At 40.6% G+C, this 16980-nt stretch overlaps 1 protein-coding gene across 3 annotated transcripts in view; it reads left to right on the top strand.

The window, feature by feature from the left end:
- Positions 1 to 4479: 4479 nt before the first annotated feature.
- zfhx3 (zinc finger homeobox 3) overlaps positions 4480 to 16980 on the top strand; it is a 357317-nt gene continuing 344816 nt past the window's right edge. For all 3 annotated transcript variants that reach the window (XM_036136359.1, XM_036136362.1, XM_036136360.1), the window contains exon 1: positions 4480 to 4882. The gene's annotated coding sequence lies outside the window, so the exon portion shown is untranslated. The remainder of the gene's footprint in view (positions 4883 to 16980) is intronic.

A 16980-nucleotide genomic window follows, 5' to 3' on the forward strand; every position in this document is an offset into this window, starting at 1 on the left:
TAGTAAAAGTCCCTATACATTGACAGAAAATAAAAAAATATGTAAAAATTAGCAGTTTTATTTTTTTTTATTTTATAAAAAAAAATATTGCTGAAATTGATATCCTGCATACTGAAAGGCTAAATTACTAATATAAAAGAACAGAAGAAAAACCTAATTATTTTCAAACACAAAAGGAAAAAAAAACCACAGAAAAAGTAAATGTAGAATGAAAGATGATGGTGTGTTTATTCATTTGTTCATGCCTTCTGTATTCCTTGTGTCCTTGGGAAGAAATAAAAAATAGCTTTTTTTATGAAATGTTTCCCCCCCCCCCTTTTCTCCTTTTGCCATACGATTTTTCCTCTACTGCTCTGATAGCCATGAATCTTGTCAGTCATATTTTTCATCAACTCATGTCCATGGAGCGTGCTGCGCCTCCTGAAGATGGCCGCTGAAGCGAATGCAGTGGTCAGAATAAGGGAGTCACCAAGGGAAAAACACAAATGCACAATAAAAAAAAAATACATTTATATAAATATATGTATTTATTTATACATATTTATATCACTGTCTCTATAAAATCAGCTGAAGACCTGTTCTAACACACATATATAACAATGGCAATAGAATTTTGCAATAAAACGTGATAATATGCTTCCAGATCTGTGAGCATCTATGTGAAGTGATTTGGTTGAACAGACAAAAACTGGAACGCTTGACAAAAACACTCATTTACACAGACTATAGCTTGCGCTATCAAAATATTTGTAAGGCGGACAGAAATTTGGTAAGATGAAAATCATGTTTTCTTGTGAACGCTAGTAAAGACGGCAGAAAACAAGGGAGTGGCGCGTGTACCCTAGTTTCCTCCAGGTTGGATTCTCAGATGGCAGGAGCCATATGACTGGCTCTCTTTGCATCTGGGCTCTGCTGCCTGTCAGCTCAGCTCCTGTTGGGTTCATATGTGAGCCATGTTTCTTTGAGTGCAATTTTTTCTGCCTTCCAGATTCTTTGTTCTTTCAACCTGAAACTGACATTGTTTTCCCTGCTTATGTTCAAGGCTAGAATGATTGGCCATGACAAAAGGGCTCTCTCCCTCCATCTTCAGAGAAGAGTGATGGCCTCTCAGACAGCTGTCATTTACTATTAGTCTTATACTCTCCCCTTCATCTAATTCTTCTTCATATTGTTTTTAACTCCTGTAAATGCATTTTTTTTAAACAAGCAGTATAAAGCAGACTTTACATAATCTATCTGTTAATGTGTCTGTGAATGGCATAATCAGTTGTTCTTTAGGCGTTAATTATAATTTAATTGGCCTAATTACTTCATTATGTCATGCATGATTAAGATAATTAGCCTGGTGTTAAATACTGTGACTTTTTTTCCTGTTAGACATGATGAATTCCCCTTGATTATTTAATGAGATTAATTATTCTCACAGATACACCAGGTATAATGGTGCAAATTCCCACCTGTAATTCCGTTTTCACATTATTAATGAAAAATGGGTGTAAATGAAGACGTGCATGTGTTTTTATCAGTTAATTAATTACAGATAATCTCTCACACAGTTTATATGTGAAACATGGATAATTCATGTGTGGCAGAAAAAAGGGTCACATGTATTGTGTAGTAATTTCTACTCCTGTATGAATGAGGCATTATTTCTGTCTTTTAGATTTAAAAAGATTTTTTTTTTTTTAAATGTGTTTTTCTCGGTTTCCTAAATTTTTCAGATATCTTTGCTCGGATTGGACCTAAATTGTAATTGCTCGATAAGCATGAGGCTGAGTTTGAAAAGTGACCTGATATCTGTCTGCCTGATGAGTTTGGAATTAATATTAGGCCTGTTTCACAGAAACTGTAGCTTGAATAAAGTCAGCATGGGTTGAATAAGGCTGAATCAATCAACATGGTTAGCCTTTAGTGGAATTTAGCAGTTGGAAAAAAAAAATAACAGCCTAAGCTGAACATTGGATGCAGCTGTGAAATCTGACTTAGAATCAGGGGAGCAGCTTTGTCTGTCTGTGTCTGTATTTTTCTGTGTCTCTCTCCACCCTCTGTGTCTTTCCGTCTGTGTGTGTCGGCTCTCAGTGGGTAGAGTCAGTTTTACTGTCACTACCTGTGAAATTGCATTCCAAGAAGATGGATGCTTTCTCTTATATTCATGACACCCAGGGAAGCACAGTCACCTCTGGAGCTGTTTAATATGGATGCTGTTGTGGCGGACATGTATACACACACGTTTGCATATGCGAACATGATGCATGCAAGCGCATCCGCAGCAATGCATGGGCATGAAATTTCTCTTGCAAAGCAGCATGCTCACAAACATACATAGTGTTTTTGCCCCAAAGACGATGCATGGCTGGTGTTTTCTTCTTCTCCTGATGAAGAGTGGTAGTGACAGTGCTGCTCTCAGTAGGGTTGATGCATTACAACACAGTGTTGCCATGTTGCGTAAATTCTCTCTGTCTGCTCATGGAAAACATGGAGGCTTCTCATCTAGCGAGGGGCACGAGTGTACTTTAGCTCCCCTGCTCACCGAAACTATTCTCTTTGGGGTTTTATATGAGCATTATGTCTCTGTAGGCCAGTCACATGGTTTAATGAAACAAGGGGGGGGGGGTGCTTTTTGTCTTGAATGAGAAAGTGCCAATGCAAACATGCTATTAAAGCCACCTGTGAACAACTTGACCTCACTTGAGGGTTGACTAATGCAGATAAATCTGCAGAGGTTTGCTTGAAAAGTATATCAATAAGTAGTTTGGCTGATGTGCATGTCAGTTGCCCCTTTGCCATTTTGTACCTTTGTAATGTTTGGTGGTGTTGCACATGAGAATTTTCCTAAAACTCATTTGAAACCCAGCCAAAACCGTCCATGGGTTCTCAACTGATTTTACCGTACAGGTTGAGTTTAACTTGTGTTGGTCCCAAACCAGACGGCCATAGTGAGTTCAGGCCCACTTAGTGGCCGTCCTGCCTGAACAAAATTCATATGGAGCCTAAATAAAAATGTCGACTTCAAAGTGATTTTCTGTATTCCAAAATGTGGTTATGTGACACGCATGCATAATATCTATCCGCAGGCAGTCCCGTAGATTAATTATGCTTTAAACAGGGTTCCTAATCTGTCATATTTTTAAAGTGAAGGGGCTCAGAGTTGATTTGCTGCCTGCATATGGGTGTCGTTGAATATTTTTGTATTTCTTTGCGCTAAGAGAACGGACTAGTGGAGGAGATGGATGGGTGGTCTGCAGGTCGAGAGGTCAGCAGACTCATGGTTAAGGGGTTTGTGGGCTGCAGCCACAGAAGTGTGAAGATTAATAAAACAACACCGAGCACAGCACAGGCCTCTTAGGGGCACCGGCGGACCCTCTCTTCCCTCCCATTTTACACTAACCCTCCCCTCTCTCTCCTCCACCACTACCCTAATATAACCAAGACATGCATCCCCGGGAGTCCTTGAGAGTGGAGTTGGGGGTGGGGGGGGGGTGTTGAGGAGGTGATGGGAGTGCATCATTATTTTTCTTTCGGGCTTTGTTTTCCCTCATAGCATTACGCTACAGTACGCGTCCCACACCCTGCTCCTGCGCGCTCGAGGCCAGTCGGGCCGTCCGTGTGTACAAGTTTGCTCCTCGCCCCGGACCCTCCAGTGCCCCCCCCCCTGATACAACTCATACAACGCGACAGTCAGCCGCAGCCCCTCGCAACGACAGAGTTCCAGAAATACTCGGCGCATGTGGGCTCTTTCAGGAATATCTCCGCGGAGAGGCTGCCTGAGCAGTTACAACGTTGCAGCAGTGCTTCGTTCTTTCTCTGCCCCCCCCCCCCCCCCTCTTCGGAAGAGCTGTTGTTATAGAACTAAACTTAGGCGATATGCCATAGCTGCGGGTTGTGTAGAGTTTCTACACCTTGTTCTCCGGTGTGGGGGAGGAGGGGAATCACAGAGTTTGTAGGAATAGGGGGTTCTGCTCAGGGGTTCAGAGGAGAGGTTTTTTGTGTAATCCTATGCTAAATTCGGCATCAGATCTTTAGGGGAGCTGTGTAAAACCAGTATGTTTTTCTTGTCTTTGCTTTTCCGGCGCACCTAAAAAATGATGATAGCACATGGCTTTTCAGCTATCTCGCCCTCAAGGCAAAATGTATAAGGCTGCTAGGCGGCGTTAAGTCTTCCTCTTCCTAGAGACAGCTAACCCCCTCAAAGGATGCTGATGTCTGGAGAGGGAATGCCTATGAGCGGAAATTTGGTCCAGGGAGGGGGTATGATGGGCTTGGGTAGGGTGAATAAAAGAGAACAAGGAGGGAGGGAATATGTGTTTGATTCTAAGAGGGGGGGGGGAAAAACCTGAATTTTGTCCCCCTGTTCTTTGTAGAACATTTAGCTTTGACCCTCCTTCTCTGCTCCCTCCCACCGTAGCCCCCCCTCGCTCAACTCGTGCACACAGACGGACAGACGAGGTCCAGAAAATCTGCAGGATACCACACCAGCGAGCTTTTTGGTGTCCTCTTCACTGAGATGCAAGCATCGTGATATATATCTCCACAGTATAGAGTGTGTATATGTCCACACTGTTGCAACAGGCAGACATTAAGGGAGGAGAGAGGGAAACACAGAGAGAGATAGTGACAGGAAGGGAGTGAGGGAGGAAGAGAGGTTGAGGGAGAATCAGACTGAAAAAGGAAAAGGGAGGGGGGAGAGCTTTATATGTTGGTTTCATGTTTATTATATAGGAAAAAAAAATATATATCTAAATTTAGATTTAGGTTTTCTTGGGTAAAGTTAGAGATAGATTCAGAATGTTTCTCAGATTTCTGGTGAAGTTGTCCACATAGCTGCAGCCAGAGCTTCTGACCAGACCTCTACTCTTGCTGAGCAGACTGGAGGCGACCCCGGGTAAGTTATGGGCTTCTTTCTTTCTCTCCCTCTCTACGCTGCTGATTATGACGCTGCTGATTGATTGGTTAGAGGCTGTGGATTATCACGGGCCGCTCGTCACCAGGTACCTGATGATGAGAGGAGAGAGAGACGAGAGGGGGAGGAGGAGGACGAGGGGTTTAGAGGGAAGGACGGAAGGAGGGGTGGAAATTAGATGAGCATGGCCAGCGCTCGCATCAGCCAGATCTCACTAACTCCCCTTCTGATTTCTGTTTACTCTGGCATTGCACATTTGTATACAGAGAGTGCAGAAATTGATTTTGTGCATTTGTGTGTGTTTGCGTATCATCTGGATGTGAGTGTGCGCGCTCCCAGCCGGCACACGTTGCAAGCCCTCCTGCTTTTCCCTTAGTCAAACCGGCGTGTGCTGATGAGGCCGTGGGGAGGGGTTTGCTGATAAAGGGAAAGCCAGAGGGGCCTTTTTGCTAAATATGCAGATGAGGGGCATGTATAAATGGGAGGAGGCTCGACACAAGTGCGTGCCACACGCTTTACTGTTTATGTGTTCTCCGCAGGGAGCCTGATCCTCAACAGATGCCGGTGTTTGGTGTGATCTTGCCGCCGCTTTGTTTAGAGCATTCACTGACAAAGATATAGACGGCAAAACGGCGGAGTCAGAGAAGGAGAGAGTGAGAAAAACAGATAGAAATAAAGTGTTAAAGAGAACGAAAGAGAACGGGGTGGGGGAGGAGGGGGTAATGGTAGAGCAGCTTAAGGGCATATTTTCACCCCAATGACAAGATGTGATGATTGCCGCTTTCCCCCATCCCTCCTCCCCTCCTTTTACCTCCCCGGACGTTTTTCTAAACCATTTGCATGTCAAAGCAGTGGAGGCCACTGCACAGATTAGTATGAGATGACATAATGATGTAATGAATTAAATACTCCTGTTTAAGCTCTGTGCTTAGCTGTAGAAGGAGGCAAGGACAGTGGACTATTGGGGGTGGGGAGGGGTGGGGGGGGGGTTGATTGAAATAACACTTTCTACTTAAATTGATTACCGCTGCTTTTGTGTTTGTAGTGACCTTAATCTGGTTTACATGTTTTCGCTGATCACATGCCTCCTGAATGTCACCGTCTCTACAAAAGCTGTTCATCTTTTCAGCGTGCTCCTTAAATCCACTATTTTTCATATTCAGCTGTAAAATGGGAATCCTGTTTAATTGTTTCCCATAAAGTTGTAGCAGAGTCTGGCCATCGTTATCACTTGTGTCACTCTTATTCTGCTAAATAGGTGAATTTTTTTTATTTTACCTAGTTTTTTCTGTTTGTAGTTTTTAAACTTATTCAAATGTTTTTTTTTTCCCTTGAGATTTTTGTAAAATGTGATCTTATATGTGCTTTGATCATCTGCATCATCAAAATATTATTATTTTTTTTTAATCAGGTCTTAATTTTTATGGTTTGTCTTTACATTTGGTTTTTATCTCTGAAAGGTACAATCTAAAGAAAAAATTGTTACAAGTGAATTAACTTGCCCTTTTAAAGCATAATTGTCCTCGCCAGTATTTCAGTATTTTTGGAGGTGGGAGCTCAGGTCTAAAGGTTGCATCATTATTCTCTCCACTTAGATTCTCTCCTCTCTGTTAACTCCATTGATTTAAAGTTTTAGTCTTTATCGAACAACAAAAATGTGATATAGCTATACCTTTTTGACATTTACTTCAATATCTGGAATTGAAATCAATATGCTTAACAGCCATAAAAGGTGTATGGATGCACCGCTGCCGTGTTTTTTTTTTTTTTTAATGTCTCCAAAAATCATTTAAATTCCAATACTTAGGTTAATGCATCACAATATTTTAAAATATTATATTTGCATTGCAATGCCAGGGTGTTTAATATTAATATTGCCATAGATTGGTTGGAATTTATTTTCTAATGTGTGTTATAAGTCCACTCTTAGCATGCTAACATGTTCAGTCTGTTGGATGGAGTCTCATTGCAGTAGGTGCCTACACATTAAAATCACTGACACTAATATCAAAGTAATACCTGGGAATCCAGCTGAAAAAAAAAAATCAACATTATGAGTTTCACAGATTGTGCAACCCTAACTTGGGTCAATGTGAAGAAACATTTTTAGTCCAAAAGATTTAGTCCCGTTTGACATCATAAACAAACACACATAAACAAACACACATGAAAAAGACATCCAAAGGGATCTGTTTTATATATATATATATATATATATATATATATATATATATATATATATATATATATATATATATATATATATATTTTTTTTTATCCCTGTAACATAGTTATTTTGCTACTATTGATAATAAAAAAAATCCATTCAGTTATATTTTTCTTTCTTTTTTCCCCTCATGGTTTTACTATTGCACCAGTAGTCCAGGTTAATTCATACTAAATAAATATATGTAAAAAATAATAATAATTTGACGTGATCGTGAATAGTATAGGCAAAAATATTTTCTGCTCATAGGATGCTTTAATTTATACACACATTGCAATATCAAGTGCTGATTTGGAGTCAACAATAAGCAACGTTCGGAACTACTTTGATACTTTATGCATAGATACACTCCCCTGCACGGCCCCGGAGCCATGTCCAGGCGGGCGTGGCCGCGTGGAGTCAGCTGGCTGGTGCAGAGGGTAATGAGTATGCACTGTGACAGCTGGGATAAAGTGTATGGATGTGTTTGGTGGGAGTAATCAGTTGCCGACCACGGGGTGCACCGGGATGATGTGAGGCTTTATGACTGCAGAGCTTGCACCAACACACACACACACACAAACGCACACACCCTGACACACACGTACATGGAGGTCCGCTGGGACTGTATGCTTCGCCTCACCCTGGTATTGCTGGACATATCCCAGGCTTCCCAGTTCGTTTCTCCTTTTGCTTTCGGTCAAAGAAATATTCCGCTTTTTATTTTTTAGTTCTTCCCTATTCATTGTTGTTCTTTGTAGAACAAACGTGAAACGCATTTTTCGAACTGCAGAAAGCATAAATGAGAATAAAGCTCTGTTTTAATCTGCAGTGTGTGGTGGTGAATATAACCAAAGCTGCATTTTCTGAATTAAAACAGAGTATCTGATTGTTAAACAGTAGCAACATATTGAATTTGCGTTTGTAAACAAACGATTTTCCAATATTTCAGAAAAACATGAATAATATGCCATTGCATATTCTTTTTGTTGGTGCTGTGGTGTAATTTTATTACTGAACAGATTTGCTTTGTTACAAATCACATCTCAATGCAGCCGTTTGGAGCCTGTGGTTCCCGTGCTTTGCAAATAACTGATATAAGCTAGGCCCTCATGGCTTATGAAATTGAGCACACTAATAAACGCAGAACGGAAAAATAAATATTGATCACTCTGTGCATGAGAATAAGGTGACTTTGATTTGATTCCTATAATTTTCATGGTATTCAGAGCCATTGCAGAGATGCTCAGGTGTGCACATAGCTTTTCATTTTAAAGCTTGTGTTTGTGGCAATGCTGCAAATTTTGAACATGTCACTGCTTTGAATGTGTCTGTAAAACATTGATTGCAGGAGTAAAAGTTAGCACCCTTTGACCCGAACTCCTTGCCCCGTCTATTGGCCGGGGTTTTATCCCGCCCTTCCAGGTTTTCCATCATCAATGAGCAGAATAGGTGGGAAAGAGGATTATTGGTATTGATCTGCCCAGGAGGATCATTAGGCATCACTATCAATTCCCAGCTCCAAGCGCACAGCACCAGCCCGCACAGACATTGCCAATTTGTCCCTATTAGAGGTCCCGGTTTCTGTGTGTCGGCTGTAAGGGGGCTGCTCAGGCCACGCCATGGAACAGCCATCCAGGCTGCTTTGGCCCTGACCACTTGTTGTGATTGATATCCACGAGCTGCTGCATCTCCAACTAAATATGTAGCTATTTTTTTTCCCTCAACTCTTTTCACCATACAGCGTTTGTAATTCAAGATTTTATTTTAGGAAACAAATAAACCGATTTTTTTTTTTTTTGGGACACATTCCACTTTGTGCCAGTAGCTTCCTCTACATGCCCATATTATTTACTAAAGAGTAATTGGCACTGTAATAGAATACTTCAGCTAGGCTTATCCGGCCTGGCCTACTTATCTGTGTAAGCTGGCTGTTCTGGAGACTAAAGCTGCTAGATCTGTTGTCGCTGACTTTAACCCTGCGCTGGATTCAGGTGTGCACATATCGTGTTGGGTGGCAGTAAGCACAAGACATTTCAGCAAACACGCTAAATCCATCACTGACACTAAGAATAATGTAAAAAAATATATATATTAAGGTATTTTTTGTAGAATTTCCCTGTTCCTTCTTATTTTTCATTAGAATATATTTCTGAACTACGCATGAACCGCTTATGCTGTATGTATGAATTTGGATATCCTTAAGGCGCTAACTTACTTCTCTGTATACTGTAAACGTAATGGCATTGAGTGACATCAAAAAGCACTCACCACTACTCGTACTCACTTGAACCAACCACAGCAGTCCACCTATATACAGATTTTATTACAGACTCAGACGGCACAGTAAATTGCTGGTTCATATACAGCAGAACAGGAGAAAAGAGTGGAAAAACTGTAGTGATTTCTAACCAGGATATCCGTGCACGCTTCTATTCTTGTTGGCTCCGAGAGATAAATGATCCAAACAGAGAAACAGCAGATTTCATCTGACTGAATTTTTTTTAAAAACGAAGAAGCGTCAACCGTATTTTTTTTTGGTACTTCTTCATGTGATCCGACTCCCATGTTCTTTCAGTGGCTGGGTTTGGCGCCACCCTTTGGAAGAAAAATTTGACCTGCACACAGATGTTTTTTCGTGGACTCCAGCGGGCGAGTACGGATGACAAAATTTACAACACAAATCTAGTTTGCGGGGCTTAGCGGACAGGAGATGGACTGGGACATTCACCTAATGATATTTCCTCCCTGGGTGCATCACAAATTTGGCCTCGAAAACGGATCCACCCCTTCGACCTGACAGTCTGGTAAATGTTCTGGCTGAATCCTGCTTTTTATCAGTTGCGAGGTCTGTCGATAATAAATCCTGTTCTTTCTAGACAAAATCTTGAGAAAGTAATAGGCTTTTACTGTGTCTACATTACTGTAACGCCTTTGGTTTTTTGGCTCAGTCAGCCTGTCGTTGTTACCTTACAACACGTGCACAATACTGCCACACAACTCTTGACTGTCACATCTCAACAAGAACACTTTTTTTAACATTTTAATTTTACTATTCTTTCCCAGCCTGCTAACAGTTTTTTTTTATAAGTCTTTTTTATAAATTTGCCCCATTTTTATCTGTCCAAACAACTATACACATATGTACAATTACATACCCTCATGTAAGGAGACCTGATGCTTTTGATGCTTCCGAAGACACGATACAAACTCAGAGGTGAAACCTTTTTTGCTGTTGCCTGCTGCAAAACTGCAGAATGCTTTTCATTAAGCTGACACCTGCAATGAATTAAAATCTTGGATAAAAACCTCAATTTCGCTCTCATGCCTTTGACAGAGTATAAAATGTCGACCTTATACTAAACAGTTTTTACTATACTATTTGCTTTTCTAGATTTAATTTTTGTTTTAACTCCTCCCTGAATTAGGCCACATGCTAATATACTTTTAAATTTTTTTTTTTTACTTTCTGCCTGGTTTGTTTCTCTGCCAGATCATTATTCAGTTCAATTTTAATGTGTTCAGCACTTTGACACTCATTGGTGTTCATTTTCAAAAAGCTTTGTAAAGATATTGTTCTGCCAAAGTCTGTAATAGTTTGGTAACTTTTGGCATTTTGCTTAGAAAGAAAGAGGAAGAAGATGTTTTTCCCCATTAGCGGTCATGTCTCTATGCAAAATATTCCCCATTAAGCTCTGTTACAACGTCCAGTTATTTTGCTTACCCCGCACATACAGTTAGCCGCACAATTAGCCAGACAAAGCTTGACTTTGACCAAGTGGGTCAGTAGCCAGCAGGTGATCTTTTTTTTCCCCCTCATGCCTTTTAACTCCTTTCCTGTCAGCTCTGTCTGCAGCCTAACAAACCCACAGATATGCAGAGAGGAGCAATGACTGCACCCTTGCTATAGACAAAATACACTACGGATGTGTTTCAGATAGTACACTTTGGAATATCAAAGCCAAATCTCTGACTTTGTAAACAGTATCATGGTTAGTGGGAACAGTATCAGTTCACACTGCGGTCTATTAAGGGGTGAGCTGTGTGTGAAGGACATCCTGCAGACCTTTTAAGTGCTCTAATAAATCATCTTCAACACATTCAAAATTCATCAGTGCTAGCACTTTGCCCTCTGTCTTTCCGAAACTGCTCCTCGTAGCCAGACAGCCGAAAACCACATGAACACACTTAGTAGAAGCTGTGCTCCGGGGGAACAACACATTGGTCTTCAACCTGAGGTTTTTGCATGTGGAAATCAAAGCCTCGCCGGTAATGACTTCAGCCTGCCGCGACGTGTGGGGGTCCCTTTTGAGCCCGCTGTTCCTCGGCCATATTCCCCGCTTTCACACATCCTCATTCACCGGCAGTTCATAGGATACTCTCAGGCTCCGTCAGCGACCACACATATGACACATGGAGCCGGCTTTGAGTTAACCAGTACATTCAGTCACTCGCACCCAATCAACATAAAAGCAAAGGAAATATTTGCGAGGCTGCGTCATTAAGTCGTAACAAGAACTGGTTAGAGAGAAAACACAAAGGCTGGTAAGCTGGGTAAGTAATAGAAAATGGAGGATGACATTAAAATTGGGGATCTAATTGTTGTTTAATGCGCTCTCAGCGGCAATGCTATGGAGCCGCCGAGAGAGGGCAGTGTGGCCTGCCCATCAGCATGGCTAGCAGCTGCGAATTCAAGGTTGGAGCATTGTGATCACCTGACACAAACAGACAGGCGCACACACACATACACTCTTTTGCTTCATATCCCCTGTCTTCTGCCTGGTTGCTATAAACATATCTGATGTCCATACATCCAAAGGCTTTTGTTTTTTCCTTCTTTCTTCACAGTGGTGTGCATATTTATATTTTTTTCTTTCTGATCTTCACTGTGGCTCACATGCGTTTCATGTGGATTATAGTTAATTTCCTCCCGGTACATCTTAAATCAGTGTTATCCCGGGTATAAAATATCAAACGCAGAGCTGTGGTTGAAAAGCCAAATCATTTATTCACTGCATTTGATAAACAATAACATCCCTTGGAATATCATTAGAAGAAAAGGAGCGGTGGCATTTTGTAAATTTAACAGACTATATGCTTGTGTGCCAGTTTATTCCCATCCTTTATGTTTTTTATGAGACAGTGGAGGCAGACTGTCTGGGAGTAATCAGATAAAAACGAGAATCATTTATGATGCTTAAAAATGTACAAATGAAAAATAAATAGATCATACTGGGCCGGTGGGAGGGGTTTTCCTGACAGGGTCATTCATTGGTGGATCTCCCTGTTAGAAAGTCTACATCTTCTTGATATGCTTTGGCTTAGATTTTTTTTCTGTTACCTGTAGGTGTGCGTGAGTGAGAAAGAGAGAGAGTTTTCTTGGGTGGAGGGAGAGGGTGACTGTGCGAGCAAAGGAGAAAAACCTTAGAAAAAGGAAGAAGAGATGGATGAGGGCAGTTCTGGGGCCCTGGGTGTTTTAATTATCCACTGCTCTGTCGTTGGGTCAGAGCTCGCTATCTCTTCCTTGCTTTATCCCTGTCTCATGATTTGAGCAGTACCTTTATCCCTAAGCCTTCAGCTCCTCTGGCCAAACAAAGAAAAAAGGGAGGGCAGAGAAAGGGTATTAAATCGGTAACCATGCCACATTTACCATTAATATCCCTGGATTTCTTCTTCTTTTTTTTTTATTTAGCGCAGAGCTGACTAACCTCAATAAAGTGACCCCAGCGAGGCCTGGTGGTGTATGAATATAATTGTTCGGATTGAGGGTCCTCTTGCACTATGGGAAGAGCCGGTCTGGTTCTGTTCAAAAAGAAGAAGCTAAGTGCTGGCATCCTTCAGAGGAAGAAGGGTGAAGGAGCACATTTTTTTTATCCTCTTACTTCCAAAACCCTTTTTCTCCCGTTTTTTTATTTTTGTTGTGGGGAAAGATCGTTGAAATGCCAAGGATTCCAGGAACAGTGTCTGATAACACTATTGGCTGAGGTATGGCTACTGTGGATGGACACTGTGGTCACATGACATAGTTGTCAAATTTCCCTGAAGTATTTAGATATCTCTGCCAAGCACTGGAGTCGATTTCTCTGTAAATGACTTCTATTCTGCTTTATTTTCATTAAGAAGACCTTTTTTATGCGTGCTAAGATAATGTTAAATTGAGAAATGTCCATCTACCTCTTCTATAGGAAATAAGTGTTAATTTTTAAATACTCACACGCCTTTTTTGCATTTTGTAATTGGTATGTAATACATTTTATTTCTGATAAATTTGTCATTTAAAATTACATTTATTTAATATATATAAAGTTAAATAAATATTCATTCACAAAATTTGAGTGAACCCAACCGCCCACACACACCTGCACATACACACACACACAAACACACACACACACACACACACACATATATATATATATATATATATATATATATATATATATATATATATATATATATATATATATAAATGTGTGTATGCGTGTGTGTCTACAATTTTTTTCTGTTGTTCCTGAAGTCTAGAAACCTGCTATTATTAAAAATGTTTATTTACAAAATGCACAAGTTGGTTTTGCTCATATATAGTCTGTCTATGAAATCCACAAAGCAAATGCTCATATCGGGGTGTGCATAAAAGCCTGACAGTTTATACTGTATCGCAGCATCTATGTGCATCTCTGTAATTTCTGGACTCTGCTGCATCTCCATGACAACCTGGTTTTGATGTGGGTTCTTTTTCCTGACATTTCCCCGTTTGGGGAGACTCGTGAATTGCATTGGCTCTCCTTCAGTCAGCATGTCACATTAAAAAAAATGTGTTCGGGGTGTGTGTGTGTGTGTGTGTGTGTGAGTGGGTAGGGTGGGGATACATAGGGGGGGCAGTATGAAGAATCTAATGGGCGTCTGGTCTGATTGTCCTCAGCCGTGGCAGAAGAGACAAAGCAGATGAATTGTGCAATGGATTCGAAGAGATTGGAGACAAGTGCATGTCAGCGGCTCCTCCATCTCTCCTCCTTTTCCTCCCCCATCTTCCAGGATCCCTCCCTCTCCATCTCTCTTTCTTTTTTTTTTTTTTTTTGTCTGACATTCAGAAAAAAAAAGCAGGCATGACAGCATTGCTCCGGTTGAGCAAAACATTGAAAACAAAATGCAATCCTCACCCATTTTGTTTTTGTATTAGATATTCAGTCAGACAGCCAGTGTGTCGGACTCATATTAATTGTGAAGCACTGCATGGGGAATTTTTGTAATGTTAATCACCGAGCAAACATCAAGGACGTTTTTGATTCATGCCAACTCGAGAGCGAGAAATAAAGAAAAGCATTTTTAGGAAACACATTTAGAAGATAAAGGCACTTATCTAATCATCCTTTAAAGAGGAACAGTGGGCTGAAATCTGATAGACTTTTCCCTTGAACGTCTTTTTCCCCTCATTCTTACATTTTGAAACATTTTTTCTTACGAAGTGTGATCCTGTTTCACTCTCTGTGTTTGGGAAAAGGCAACACAGGATCTGACTACAATAAACTCTTTCAACAAGACCCTAAACTCCAGGAAACTGTCTGTAATGCGATGCAGTTATAGCGCAGCAATCCAACCCTTTATGTGATCATTCTCACTATCTTTGTCATAAAAGGTTCTGGCCGGTATCGTGGCCTCAGCTGAATGTTTTTTTTGTTACAGCTGCATAGTGTGAAGATCTCCTTCAGTAAGTTTTGTTGATGTATTTCAGACAGCTACTGTAGCTTTGAAGCATCAAAGACGAACCACTCAGGGATCACTTTTCTTCTACAACACATGTTCTGGGGTCAGGTTAGCTACGCTTTATCTTTTCAAGACGTTAAAGCATAAAGTAAATTCAACTGGAATCTCTAGAAAGAGTGTTGGAAGTGAAATCTAATTGGTCTTGTTCTAAAACGACCAAATGCGTGAAATTTCCATGGAGTGACCACACCGGCAGCACTGGTCCGCCAGCTTTTGTTTTTGTGTTGACTGTATTTATTATTCATCTTTACATCACTTTGTTTTTTAATATGAATAATGGAGGAGGTATCACAGGAGGAATAGGGATGTGAAAGAGGGGTGGCACACAGCATGTGTCCTTGGCTCCTTTCCGCTTCTGCTTTATTCAGAGGGGAGCAGGTGGAAAGTGGTGTGGGGTGGGGGCACGGGGAAGAGGGGGATTCAAGGTTCTGAGTCTACCTGAAGGGCTCAAATTCCGGGGTCCGGCTCCTCTTCTTCTCCCCACCTCATGCTGCCTGCTTACCTGGTTGTCTCCCTTTAATAACAGCGTATGAATCAAAAGCCTCCTGTCACCCACACAGCTTTCATTAAATTCAAATGCCGAATGTTGCTCTTTGGATCCATTTTTTAATAAAAACCAGGTGATCAAACGTGGGTTAAAAATCGGGTCATTCTTTTATGGCCCTTAAAGCTTGTTGCCATTGTTATGTTTTGTGTTTTTTTTTGTTTTTTTTTGTATTTTTTTCTGTATGCACATTCAACATTTTGAGAATGAAACCACATGTATGGACGTACTGAACTCAGCTGCAAAACATCTCTGCAAGGGCAAGTGCATTCTTTCTTTGTATGCACACAATGGAGCACACAATACATTTTATTTTCTTGTAATAAGCCCAGGAAATTCAAGAGCTTTCTGTTTTCCATTTCTTTCTGCACTGCACCATAACATTTCTTTTCCCTCCAAAGCAGAGAATATTCATCCTTGAAAGTATTTCAAGTTCACAGAACACTGAAAAACACAAGTAATTCTTAAAAAGTAAAAAAAAAAGGAAAAGTGTGATTGGTAGGAGGAGAAAATAAAAAAATGAAATAAAAATTTGTCAAAATTTTAAAGCATTTAGGGGTTTCTACTCGAGTATAAATAGTCACAAAGGTCAAAAGTTGCTGCACCATAAAGGTCAATGGTAACATGTTAGGGAGATGACTCTCGAGTGGTATGACTCTCCACCCAGGGCAGCACAGCTTCAGGGGCAGCACTACTGCAAGAAAAAAATAAATAAAAAAAATGTATCCATCAATTACATCCAAATCATCTTTCTAGACCTTATTTACAAATCTAATCTAATGGGGCTTTGTCAGCGACTTAGTTGTTCATAGTTTCAGTGCTGTAAGAAAATATGGCTCTACTATGAGTGCTAACACATATGTAGGTATGTGATTCCTAGCATCTAATTCAGTGCCAAGTTAAAGGGCTAGTTTACTTCTTTTAAAGGCATCTACACTGCATTTATTCATCAGTTCAAGGTGTAGAATAGTAACAGAACACACCTGAAAAAGGTGTGTTCTCCAGTCTACTGGCATTCTTTGTTCCCTTTAATGACCTTTTAACTAGGAAACGAGTCAAATGCTAAGGACTGTATGCAAGCTTTAAGCTTTTCTTAAAATGTTTTTGATCAGTGCAGTCGTCTGATTTCAGAGGTAAAAACATTTGGAAAGATCATGTCTTGTTGTGTCTGTGTATTACATGTAATCTGTGTGCATTGTGGGCCGGTGCCTGTCTCATCAAAAATGGCATTATGGTGACACATGATGACAATAAAGATTCTTGAGTCTTGGCTTGTGTGTAGGGATAGATTGGAAAGTGTTTTCAGAGGAAGAGGCCCGCCCAAGGTGCCATGCATGCAAGAGGCGCTAATGACTTTGTTGACAGTTAATCTTTTACAGTTGGTGATTTTCAGAGCAGTTAAAGAATACAAAACAGATTCTGTCTAAAATTTACATGACTCGTATGTTATGAATTCAAAAGTGTGTGCAACTTTGTATTAAAAAGACTTCCATAGATTAAAAAGAATACAAACATCTCTATCTTAACATATATTTGTGTCATTATTGTGTAATGGGAGTAATGTTT

This window comes from Fundulus heteroclitus, chromosome 4 (assembly GCF_011125445.2).
Source record: "Fundulus heteroclitus isolate FHET01 chromosome 4, MU-UCD_Fhet_4.1, whole genome shotgun sequence".
NCBI classification, from domain to species: domain Eukaryota; kingdom Metazoa; phylum Chordata; class Actinopteri; order Cyprinodontiformes; family Fundulidae; genus Fundulus; species Fundulus heteroclitus.